Source organism: Ursus americanus, chromosome 20 (assembly GCF_024610735.1).
Source record: "Ursus americanus isolate L20-20 chromosome 20, mUrsAme1.1.p, whole genome shotgun sequence".
NCBI classification, from domain to species: domain Eukaryota; kingdom Metazoa; phylum Chordata; class Mammalia; order Carnivora; family Ursidae; genus Ursus; species Ursus americanus.
Genome location: NC_142146.1, coordinates 54,473,722 through 54,485,828, shown reverse-complemented (window position 1 = coordinate 54,485,828; position 12,107 = coordinate 54,473,722). Strand labels below are relative to the sequence as shown.

General features: G+C 38.6%; 1 protein-coding gene across 1 annotated transcript in view; it reads right to left on the bottom strand.

The window, feature by feature from the left end:
* The window catches only part of OTOL1 (otolin 1), a 196,013-nt gene that overhangs the window by 162,687 nt on the left and 21,219 nt on the right, over positions 1-12,107 (bottom strand). Inside the window, exons 3-5 of the mRNA XM_087870325.1 lie at positions 10,666-10,761; positions 8,772-8,864; positions 8,091-8,206 (exon numbers count right to left, since the gene is read on the bottom strand). The gene's annotated coding sequence lies outside the window, so the exon portion shown is untranslated. The remainder of the gene's footprint in view (positions 1-8,090; positions 8,207-8,771; positions 8,865-10,665; positions 10,762-12,107) is intronic.

Genomic DNA, 12,107 nt, shown 5'->3' with positions numbered 1-12,107 from the left:
AAGGGGGAGGGTTCATTACGATCCCTCATTGGAGTTTTATACTATATGTTATTATATATATGTAATATGTGTCACAATATAGTTACATATGCAAAGCTACATTTGTGTATGCTATGGGTAATATAAGGGATTTTTAAATGTGATTTTGTACGATATGAGTCCTTCAGGAAACAACGCAGACATATATTAAAAGACAAATCATAACAGGTGACAAGTGGAAAATGAGTGGCACCGACCATCAAGGTAGAGGAACTTCAGAGGAAGGAGTTTCGTTTACTAAATTGGACAATCAGGCAAGGCTTTGCAGAGGGCTTGGGACTTGAATTATGGAAATATGACTCAGAAATGCAGAAGAGGAGGAAGACATTTCTAAAAAGGTATGACAAAAGCCCAGAGGTGGTACCCATGCGGGATGTTTGAGAGACACCGAACAAAACAATGTAACTGGAACAGAGGGCAGATCTGAAGTAGAGGCTTCATGCAGGAATGTACTGGGAAGAAAGGGCGGAAAGAAAAGTCTGTTAGAAAATGTGCAAGGCCTTGGATGATTTGCTCATTGACACAAACACTGTTGGTAGGAAGAGTAAATTGACACAACTTGCTAGGGGGCAGGTCAGCAATATTTCTCAAAATGCATATTCCTTTTGACTTAGCAATCTCGCTTCTAAGAATTTATTTTTAAAAATTTATTCTATTTTTAGGAACTTTTTTTTTAAAAAAAGATTTTATTTATTTATTTATTTATTTGAGAGAGAGCACAAGCAGGCGGAGGGGCACAGGGAGAGAGAGAAACAGATTCATTGCTGAGCAGGGAGCCTGATGTGGGGCTCGATCCCAGGGGCCTGGGATCATGACCTGAGCCGAAGGCAGATATTTAACTGACTGAGCCATCCAGGAGCCCCTAGGAACTTATTTTAAGTAATTTATTTATATAAGAATTTAATTGATATAATCAGAAAAGATCTCAAAAATTTGCATAAAAGATGTTTACTCTAGTGTTATTTATAATAGGAAAATAAAATTAACTGCCCCATATACCAAACTGGTAATAAATAATAGCATCTCCACATATGGAATCCCCAGTGCAACCATGAAAGCATATTTTTCAGCATTTCTAAAGATCTGGAAAGACAATGTAAACATGAAGTGAAGAAAGCAAATCACAGCACCTAAAACTAATATAATATTGTGGGTCAACTATAATTCAATTTAAAAAATATCCATCTATGGGACAATTCCTTCACCACAAAAATGTTATTTCACTAGAACCATGCAGTCTGTGACCTTTTTAGATAGGTTTTTTCACTCAACATAATATCCTTGAGGCTTATGCAAGTTACTGGATATATTAATAGTTTGTTCACTTTTGATGTTAAGGAGCATTCCGTGGCAGGAATATATCACGTTATTTAACCACACACCCATTGATGAACATGGGGCTTCTTTCCAGTTCACGGCTACTACAAATACAGCTGCTATGAACTTTTAAATAAAGAAAAGAAAGCAAATCACAAAAAGTCTTTATACAATATGAATCTGTAGGGGTGGAAATCTTTTCCCTTTTACCCCTCTAGATTCTCTGGCAGGCCTAATAATTAAATTGACATAAGACAGATTAACAGGAGAAAACAAATTTAATTTCCTACATACAGGAGCCCCACAAAAAATATGAGACTCCAAGAAGGAAAAGAAGCAAGCAGCTTTTATACCTTTCAGACAAGGAACTAATACATTTGTGAAGAATTGACAAGATAAGGGGGTTTGGGCTTGGGGCAGTAAATTAGTGAAGAAGTAACATGTTTTGTTTATATAGCCTTCCTTACCCCAAATTCTCTATCTCTAGTGACAAGGATGCCTTCTACCCTTCCGATATAGGAAGAGAACATTTCACATAGGAGATTTATTTTCTGCTTCCAGGGGGACAGAGGCGGGTTAGAGTGTTCTTCTCGTACTGGCTGTTTCTTAGGTAACTTTGATTCAAAATAATCAATACGCCAAAGTGGCATACTTTGGGGTGGCACATTCGGCTCTCCTGCCCCACCTTTGAAATGTGCAAGAAGTTTCACAATCCAGAAGCTGATTGATAGATTGCTCCATTATCTCACTGAACTAGTCTCTTAGTCTTTGAAAATAGGTCAGTTCAGTTAAGAGTTGTCTCATTTCAGGAGGCGGTGTTGCAGGCCGGCTCCCAAAGTTAGGCCTTTACGGTATGAGTATCTGCATGAGGTATTTAATAGGGGACATTTCTTTGGAAATAAAATAAAAACAATGGTTAATGATCGGAGCAGACAATCATCCCAGTTTCTGAGTCCTGAAGGCAGCTAGTCAAAAAGATTTTTAGATGTCAGACTCAAAACATTTTCGGATGGAGTAAGGACAGGAAATGGCACTTTGACAGATTTTCCTGCTTTGCAGTTTGAATGTCTCTGGTGATCTTTCTGAAAGATCACACAGCAACAGTCATAAAGATTATCCATACACCGGCTATTATGGTGATTTCTCTGATGTTTATACCAAGTTGTCCAACTTTAGCATTCATGGCTTTAGGGAAAGGGCAGTTTTAGTTCTCAATGATTACAGGGCAAAAGGGTGGGAGAAAATTGCAAATGTTAGTTTGGAGAGTTGTGGCTACATTTTGGAGGAAACTAGACACTTTCAGGATCCAGTCCAGTGTACAGGGAGACAACAAAATCTCAAAGACAATTAATAGGACTAAAATCTGATATCCACAAGCGTGTACTATAGTTTTCCAACAAAACATCATTTTTCTCTCTATAGGCAAGCCCATTTCTATCAGAGATAATCAAATTAAGATTAATTTGTTTCCAAATAAGTCTTGTATTAATAATTTTAGTCTGATTATTTACATAAATACAACAAGAGTAGTGATTAACTATATAGACTTTTGTAAAGTCTGCTTTGCTGAAACTTTTCATAAGGAATCTTATGAAATGACAGAAGACTTTAAAAAGGCCATAGTGAAAGATCTAATGAGAATCCTTTATGAAGCAATCAACAGGAAATTTGGTTATTTCTGTGACACAGAACATTTTAAAGTGATAAATGCATTTATGACTAATAACATTACATATCAGATTTTTAGGAATTTTATACAATTTCTTGAACACATATTAATAATATATGTCCACACAAGTACAACCCAAAAAAGATTTAGCATCACTTCTGATTTAATAATGCTTTCCTATGAAATTTAACATATCAAATAAGCCTAATTATCTTTTCATTTCTCTTTTTTCAAGGAGAGAGAATAAATTTTTCAAGTGGTCTAGGGACTCTCTGCAAAATCCCAAAGTCAGTTCAAGGTCAAAAAGACTTCATTTAGAATTTGATTTGGGGGGACATTTGTCAAAAATATCAATAGGTTTTAAATACTTGATTAATCATATGTTACTGTGAAACAATACTTAGTTATCCACTTAACCAAAGTGACAACTAAAGACTTTGCAGGAAAATACAGAAAGTTACACAGTAGAAAGAAAAAAATTTAGTTCTTTTAATAGAGAAGACTCTGTTTTCTTAAGTAATCAAAGACCTGATAAAGGGAACATGAAGCACAGGAAATTATTTTGACAAAACACAAAATCTTTGCCGTCTAGGCAGATTACTCAAACGGTAAAGAAAACCTTCCACAATCTTATCAAGAGCAGACTAATAGTCCAAGAAAACCGTCCTTTTAGCAGATGAAAGAAATTAAGTTTTTGTTTACATAAGTACCTTATTTTAAAATGCTTATAATAAATTTATTCTATTTTAGCTAGCATGACCACACAAGAAAAATTCTTTCTCTATTTCTCTCTTAAATAATCAGCATTATATTACTTTTTCCCTTAAGAAAAATATTTCTCATATCTCATGCTTTTTCTGAGCCTAAACACACCTTACTTCCCTTGCATAGTGTTGTTTCTTTTACTATTTCATATATTAATTAGGATTCTTAACTGTTAAAAACCTTAATTTCTAGTATGCAATTGTCAACTGTTATACCAGTATTCTATAGATTGGCAAACCCATTAACGCACTTCATAACCTCTAGAAACGTATGTTTTCTTACAGTACAATTTTTTTTAATGTGGCACAAGACATGTTTACTGACAGATCCAAATATGTTTAGTTTCTATGCAATAAGAACCCAAAAGTGGATAAACCTATGTTCAATAATTAATGTTTCTGCATTTTATCTTACTTGGAAATGGCCTAGATATTCAAGGTATTTCCATCATTTAACTTAACTTAGCAAAACTCTGAGGGTCTAAGTTACCACAGAGATTTGGGAAACTTTAAGTAGACGTATCATGAAAAATAATTATTGTTGAAAATTTCACTTAAAAATTTTTATCTTGCTTGCATTTATTTAATTCACTTGTCTTTTTTTTTTTTTTAAATATTTTATTTATTTATTTGTTAGAGAGCACACATGAGCAGGGAAAGGGGCAGAGAGAGAGAGAGAGAGAGAGAGAGAGAGAATCCCAAGCAGACTCTGCACTGAGCATGGAGCCCCACCTGGGGCTTGATCTCATGACCCCAAGTTCATGACCTGAGCCAAAATCAGGAGTCTGACACTCAACCAACTGAGCCACTAATTCATTTGTTCTAAATAATATTAGATTACTCAAAATTTCATGAGAAATTAAATCAGCTAGCCATCATCTTAGGTTATTTTTCCTGCTGACAAATTTTGTAACAGAGATAAGATGAACTTATTTGACTTTTAGTAAACCTAGACAGAATGCCATTAACAGTTCTTAAATGCCAATAACTCTAAAGACATTCCTATTTTGATTAAACCACCAAACTTAAACTAGCCTTTATTTACCAAAGGTTATCCTAGATGACATGAATTTGCAACCACCTGGGTTGACTTCTCTTATACTTCTGAGAGTTTTGAAATATGTAATTTGATAAGTGCTCATCTTTCTTTAAGCCAATTAAATAGGGCTTTATTACAAATTAAATTTGGTAATACCATCTGGAGGTAGGAAAAATAAATCACACATTTATAACATACGTAGATAAACATACATAAACACACAGGCAGATACAAACTGAGTACCTTAGAGTTTTCATTCTAAACTGTTAGCTCTGAGTCCGGTATAATAATATAAAACTCACTAGTTTACAAGTGACAGTTGGATCCAAATTGTGTTTCTGGCAGTTGGAATAAGTTAAGTTTACCCACTCATATGGCTAAATTTTTTACTATTTGTGGAGAAGACTTTTAAGGTTTGTATTTGCCTTTGACAAATAATCTTAGGAAAGCTGTGGATAGAGTTTAAGCAAGAGAGATTTCATAGCAGATCATATTTTTAAAAGCCTCCCCACACACTTTTTCCCTTTAGTTTCACGTGATTGAGGACAGTATTTTAGTTATCTCCTATGGTGTTTATATTTCAAAGACATGGTAAGACTTACAGCTCAAGGGACAGAGAAAGAATGCAAGTTTTTTCCCGGGAGTTTTGGGGGATACTTGTCTATTATCTGAAGTCTAAGGTAATTACTATTTAAATTTTTCTCTTTTTCCTTTAAGTGCAGGACAATTGTGTTTCCAAAGTCCTGATTTTTTACAACATTTGAAAATGTCTGGAGGAAAATAGGAAAGGCTCTCAGTGGACTTTAAGTTGTTCTCAGGGTCATGCTTTTGTTTCTTTAAAGATTCAAGTTGCAAATGAAGAATTGTCAATTTTCTTTTTTCTCCTGCATTCCTGATAGCTTTCTTCAAAGAACTGGGTAGCTCCTCCCATTATAATGCTTAGAGGTTGACTAGCCCACCCAATCACACTATTTTGAATTTGCCTTTTTATATCAGGAAGAAATTTTCCTACCAAGGCAGAAATGAAAAGATTTCTATGTTCTGGAGCTTCAGAATTCAGTGCAGTATGCCTTTGAAAAATCTGTATAAAGGATTCAACAAAGGCCTTTGGATGCTCTCCTTCTTTCTGAATTCAAACTCAGAGCAGTTCACCTTAGGGGGGAAAGTTCTATGACAGCTTCTATCAGCCCCTGAACATCAGCCTCCAGCTGTTCCATTTCCTGATCATTTGTAGGAGGGCCTGGGAGAGATTCTGCTCCTGTGTTTCCTCTTTGAGAAGGGTTTTCTCCAGGGGGCCATCTGATCTCTCTGTTAACTACAGTATAAGCAAGGGTGGGAAGAACACCCTTGCAGCTAATCAAGGTCCTTGGGAGTGCGGTTGTAAATGGCCACTAATCTTTTTCTTTTTCTTTTCTTCTCTTTTTTTTTTAAAGATTTACCTTTACCTATTTATCTCAGAGAGACAGAGTGAGCACATTCATGAGATGGGGGTGGCGGCGGAGGGAAGAGGGAGAGGGAAAGCGGACTTTCCACTGAGCCAGAGCAGATGTGGGGCTCCATCCCACAACCCCGAGATCATGCATGACGTGAGCCAAAACTAAGAGTCTGACGCTCAACCAACTGAGCCACCCAGGCGCCCCTGGCCACTAATCTTTCTAATTCGTCTCTAAATTTGGTAGTATCTTCTGAAAGTGGAGGTAAAGGGGCTTTATAGTTTGAAAGATCTGTTGCTGTCCAGAGGACATGAGTTCTTCAGGTGGGGCTAGAGGGTTCCAGATTACATCTGCAAAGGATATTGCATAGAAAGGCCTAAGACTGGCAGAGCCTGGTTATAGAGACCTGGAAAGTAGGAGCAGTTTGAAGGGACAGCAAAACAAGTCTTCTGCTAAATTTACTTCCTGGTGCTACTGCTAAAAACACTCCCTGGCTTTCAGCATTTACATGAGTAACCTGTATACCCTGGGCCTAGAGATGAGGTTGGAGCGTCATCTATAAAGCTGATAGGGAAAGGGAAGTTAAAATAGGCAGGTAGGTGTTTAAGGGATTTTCTGGGGAAGGTGGAAGAGTTTGGGGAGCTAAGGGAATTTGCTAAGGAAATGAGGCTAGATTTTCAGAAAGGGAATTTATGTTGATTGTGGACTTTAATTTTTTTCTAAGTCTAATTTCTGTTCTTTCATCTTGTTAAGGAAGTCCCTAAGGCTAGCCATTATACTCCTTGGTATCAAATTTTTAATTTGATCTTTCCATAGGAACAACAGGACAACTGTTCAGAATGAGAGCTCTCCCAAATATTTTTCGAATACAGAAGTTTTTCCAATTCAAAGCACACATCATTGAAAAGTAGGATCTTATGTTAATTTCGATCCTGACTCAAGCCAATAACCCTTTTATGGCACACAAGATATAAGAGGTATCCCAAAAGAGAGTACAAAAGATGCAGCACCAGAAAGTTCGGAAAGTTCACTCCCAGAGTTACCCTACAAAAGCAAAATCTCGTGGTCACAGGCAGTAAGAATGGTGTAATGCAAATAGTGTCTCCAGTTTCCCATGAGAACGTGAGATGCCTCCAGCCACAGACGGAGGCAGGTGCTCCTGAATGGGACTTTTCCAGCACCAACAAGACAATAAAAGTTGAGACAATAAAGGTCCTTTATGGACTGGAACCTCTTGCAACAAATTCCCCTAAGAACTGGCACAACCAGACAAGGATAGTGCTGCTTGTAACTGAGTTTCTTAGAACCCTCATCTATTCAACTGGCCACCAAATGCAAGCTGGTATGTACATCTTCTGGCTGGCAGAAACCCGAGACAATATTCACACTAGTTACAAAGCCAAGCTCTCAAGACATAGAACAAGATGAAAGAAAAACTTCATCCAGTTTTTACACACGGGACCCACAGCAAAGCTTGTCTAAATAGACGCTGGTCTGTTGAGAACCGTGAACTCACTGGTCTGTGAGGCCAGCTCAAACAACGGGTTTATAGGACCCATGCCTGTGTTGCACTCTGTGGTTTTCTTTGTTATGCCAAATGACACAAAAGAGAGAGACCAAAGAAAACCATCACCATCACTGGGAGGAAAGAGAGCAATAGAAAACAAGAGTACTCATAACAAGCCTTTACCAGCTCTACCCCAGGGATAGTTCACACAAATATCTTCTCATGCTAATCTAAATTTAGAAAAAGAAAAGAACTCTCACCACTGCTTCCACCAGACCCTGCAGGCAGAGAACTGGGAGATGGACATGGTAAGAATTCTTACCTTCTGCTGGCTCCTGTCAGATGTCCCAGGATCTCTGAGCTGCTGCAGCCAGTAAAGAGCTCCACATTACACACCAAAACTGCAGGGATGAAGAAGACCTAGGTTCTTTGGCTGGCCTAATAATTAATATTGATGTAAGACAGGTTAACAGGAGAAAAACAAATTCAATTCTGTACAGATGAGAGCCCCATAAAAAATATGAGACTCAAAGAGGTGACCAAAGCCGGCAGCTTTTATACCTTTCAGACAAGGAAACAATAACTTTGTGAAAATTGACAAGATAAAGGGGTTTGGGCTTAGGGTATTAAGTTAGCAAAGAAATAACAAGTTTTGTCAACATAGTCTTCTTGGCCCTAAATTCCCTATCTTTATGGTAAGAGTGTCTTCTACCCTTTTGGTACAGGCAGAGTACCTTCACATGGGAGATTTATTTCCTGCTGTCAGGGGGACAAAGGAGGATCAGAGTGTCCTTCTTGCACCAGCTGTCTTTGAAATAACTTTAATTCAAAATAATCAAAATGCTAAAGGGGCATTTTTAGGGGTAGCATATTCTGCTCTCCTTCAATTCCAGTTTCTTAAAGATTATACAAGATTGTCAAGGAATACACCAAAATGTTAGCAGGGGTTAAGGGCTGATTTTTTATTTTTATTTTTACTTTTTTGGAAACAATCAATACTTACTTGTCTTGTGCTCCAACCCCCCAGGGCCAGTCTGATAAACCGTGATAAGGCAGTTGCAAGGAGGCTCGGTTCGGCGCAGAGCAGTGTGGACGCCTATGAAAGAGAGTTCTTTCACAACAGGGTCCTCCCGAAACATGCCTGAAGTCCCAGGGGCAGTGAAAGGCCAGCAGTGCCAACATTTTGATAGAAGGGAAGCCCTCACTTTCTCTGATCACCCCAAGTAAGAACAGGGGCTTTACTGTTTACTTGGGTGCCAGGCTTTGTGCTAGTGTTTTTCATAGATGGTCTCATTTAAATCTCCACTACTCCTGGGGCGCCTGGTGGCTCAGCCAGTTAAGCGTCTGCCTTTGGCTCAGGGCGTGATCTCGGGGTCCTGGGATGGAGCTCTGTGTCAGGCTTTCTGCTCAGTGGGGAGTCGGCATCTCCCCCTCTCTGCCCCTCCTCCCACCCCACTCATGCTTTCTCTCTCAAACGAATAAATAAAATCTAAAAAAATAAATAAATCTCTAATATGCCTATGAGTTAGGTACCAGTATTATTCTCATTTTATATGTGGAGAAACTAAGACACAGAGGGGTTAAATAACTTCCCACAACACAACTAACATGAGATGGAGCCAGGACCCAAGTGCACACAATGATTCTAGAGTCCACATTGACAATGACACTCTCCCACCCAGTTAATGGAAGACAGGGGGAAAAAATATCCATTGTGTACATCTCATCCTACAGCCACCTGCTGAAATGTCCTTGGTGGAGAATTAGGCAGCATACTATCCAAGGGGAAAATTCTGGATAGGGCCTGTCAGAGCCATCTGGTACTGGGCCTGGCAATTATTAGCTTTTTAACTTTGGACAAGTCATAACCCTCCAAGCTTTGACTTCCTTGTGTATAAACTTGAAATAATATGACCTGACCTGCAGGCCTTTAAGGATAGCTGTGAGAAAAAACACATGAAATTCCTGTGGAAACTGTCAAGTGCTATACAAGTAAAAACTACTGTAATACAAACATGGAACTCCGAGAGTGTTAAGAATGGACACCAGATTGCTCTGAGACGCTCCCAAAGGGTTATTCTCAAAGGAGTATATCATAGTACCCCGCAGACATTTGCTCCAGCCGTGGCCTGACAAAAGTGGTGTCCCATATGGAACAGGCACCCGATTTGCACTACCGGGCAACACACGATGTGGAAACACCTACCTGTGAGTAACGGACACTGAGGTGAGCTGAATAGCAGCATTCACATAACCCAAATCCTGGCCTGGACAGGCATTCGGAGAACTGACTCTGATATTCTGACAGTAAGGTCTCTCTTGGTTCATGAGGAAGAACATAATAGCAAATAATGATGGGCCTTACCTATGCTAGGCCCCTCATAAGCATCTTCTCTAAACCTCACGGCATACCTACTATTAACCCCATTTTGCAGTTAGGAAAACTGAGGCTCAGAGAGGTTAAGGGGCTTGCCCACCAGATAGCTAAGAGATAATGAGAAAATTAAGGGATGAAGACACAATTTTATACATCAATTTCTGTTCTGATAAAGTCATCTAAATCTTTTTTGGTTTAGTCCCTCCAAAATGAAGATAATTAATAAATCATATGATTTCCTAGATTCTTGTTGTCATGTTAGATAAGTAAAACTTACATTGATTAAAAATACGACCAAATATTCTTTGTCACTTCCCTCAGAAAGAGATGTGGTCTATTCCAGCACCCTCTGGAAACTGGCCTGTGACTGCTCTGAGCAAGAGAGCATGCTGAAAGAGACTCTGCCAGTTTCAGGGCCAGCCGTTAAAAGGACTGGCAGCTTCCACTTCCTCCCTCTGGAATCCAGTGGAGAAGCCCACCTGGAGCAGAACAAAGGCCCCAGCCAACAACCAGCACCAACCTGTCCGTCATGTGAGAGTTATCCTCCAGCCCAGTCAAGCTCCCCCAGCCAGCTAACAGCGTGTGGAGTGAGACAAGCTGTCCCCAAATGGCAAACCTGGACACAAATGAAGGACTGTTACTGTTTTAAGTGACTGGGTTTTAAGTTTTGAGAACATGTTACATAGCAATGAATATCTTAAAATTGACTCAATAATTTTACTTCCAGAAATTTATCTTCAGGCACTAATCAGGAATGTAGACCAAGGCGTACATTCCAAAACAGTTCTTGCAGAGTAGTTTCAGAGAACTTTAATATCTAAACTAGGAAAATGATTATGTTGATCGTAGTATATCTGTTATGAAAGTAGTTTAAATGTTAGCAATATAGGAGAGTACTTATGATATACTTTTAGGTGGAAAGAGTCATATAAGGAACTATGCATATAAAAAGGAATAAAAACTTAATAATGTTATTTTCTGGGCAAAAGAATTATGAGTGATTTTATTCTATCTTCACATTTTTGTGATAATTGCATCATCAGAAAAAATAAACCTTAAAAATAAGAAAACTATCAACTGGCAAAATCTGTCCATAGATAAAATAAATTTTAAAAAATAGAGTTCCATTAACTACAGTTTTAAAGTTTTTCATAACCATTTTATTAAGGCATTCGGCAATACTGACGTTGAATCATCCGCTATTTCTCATCACTGACAAGCCAATAGGCAGTTACACTGTAATTTTATAAAAGTCAGCAGGAAACAGACCTATTAGCAAAGGCTTTGATAATCCATAAACTAGATGTAAAAAATCTTGAATAATTAAGCAGTTCTAATGGCAGAAAGTAAAATAATGAAGGAAAGGCTTCAAAAAAACAGACATTATTGAAAGTCTGTTTCCTGCCAGGAGCTTTCCCACAGCTGTGCCACTTCGTCCTGTCGACAGCCTTGTGTGGTAGGTATTATCCCCGTTTCATAGATGAGGGCCCTGTGGCCTCGACTGAAGTTCTTAGAGCCTGCAACCGCACAGCTGGGAGTCAGGCCCAGTGCGTAGTTCTTCCCACAGCACCACACCACCCCACAAAGGTCAGAGTTCAACAATTTTATGGGACAAAAAAATCTATCACGCATGTAAGGCTGTTTGAAAAAGCCTTTCTTTTATTCTAACACAATTAATGAAATATTTAATTGGACTTTCTAAGCCTCTTTAGTGGGATCACTTTCTTCTTGCAGAACTTGAAGCAATCCTAAAAATGTCCAAGCCAATTTTGTGAGAAGCCTAGACTTTTCTTGAGCAAATGAAAGGGGTTTGGGGGAGGGAGACCAGCTTACAAAGCAGAGGTACTTAGGACACAGCTCCCGTCCTCCTTGTCCTCTCTCCTCTCTCCTATGGCATCTCTTCAAAGCCCTATCTTTAGCGTGGCTGAGGCCTTTAGTAAGCTGGAACCTGGCCGTGCTTGT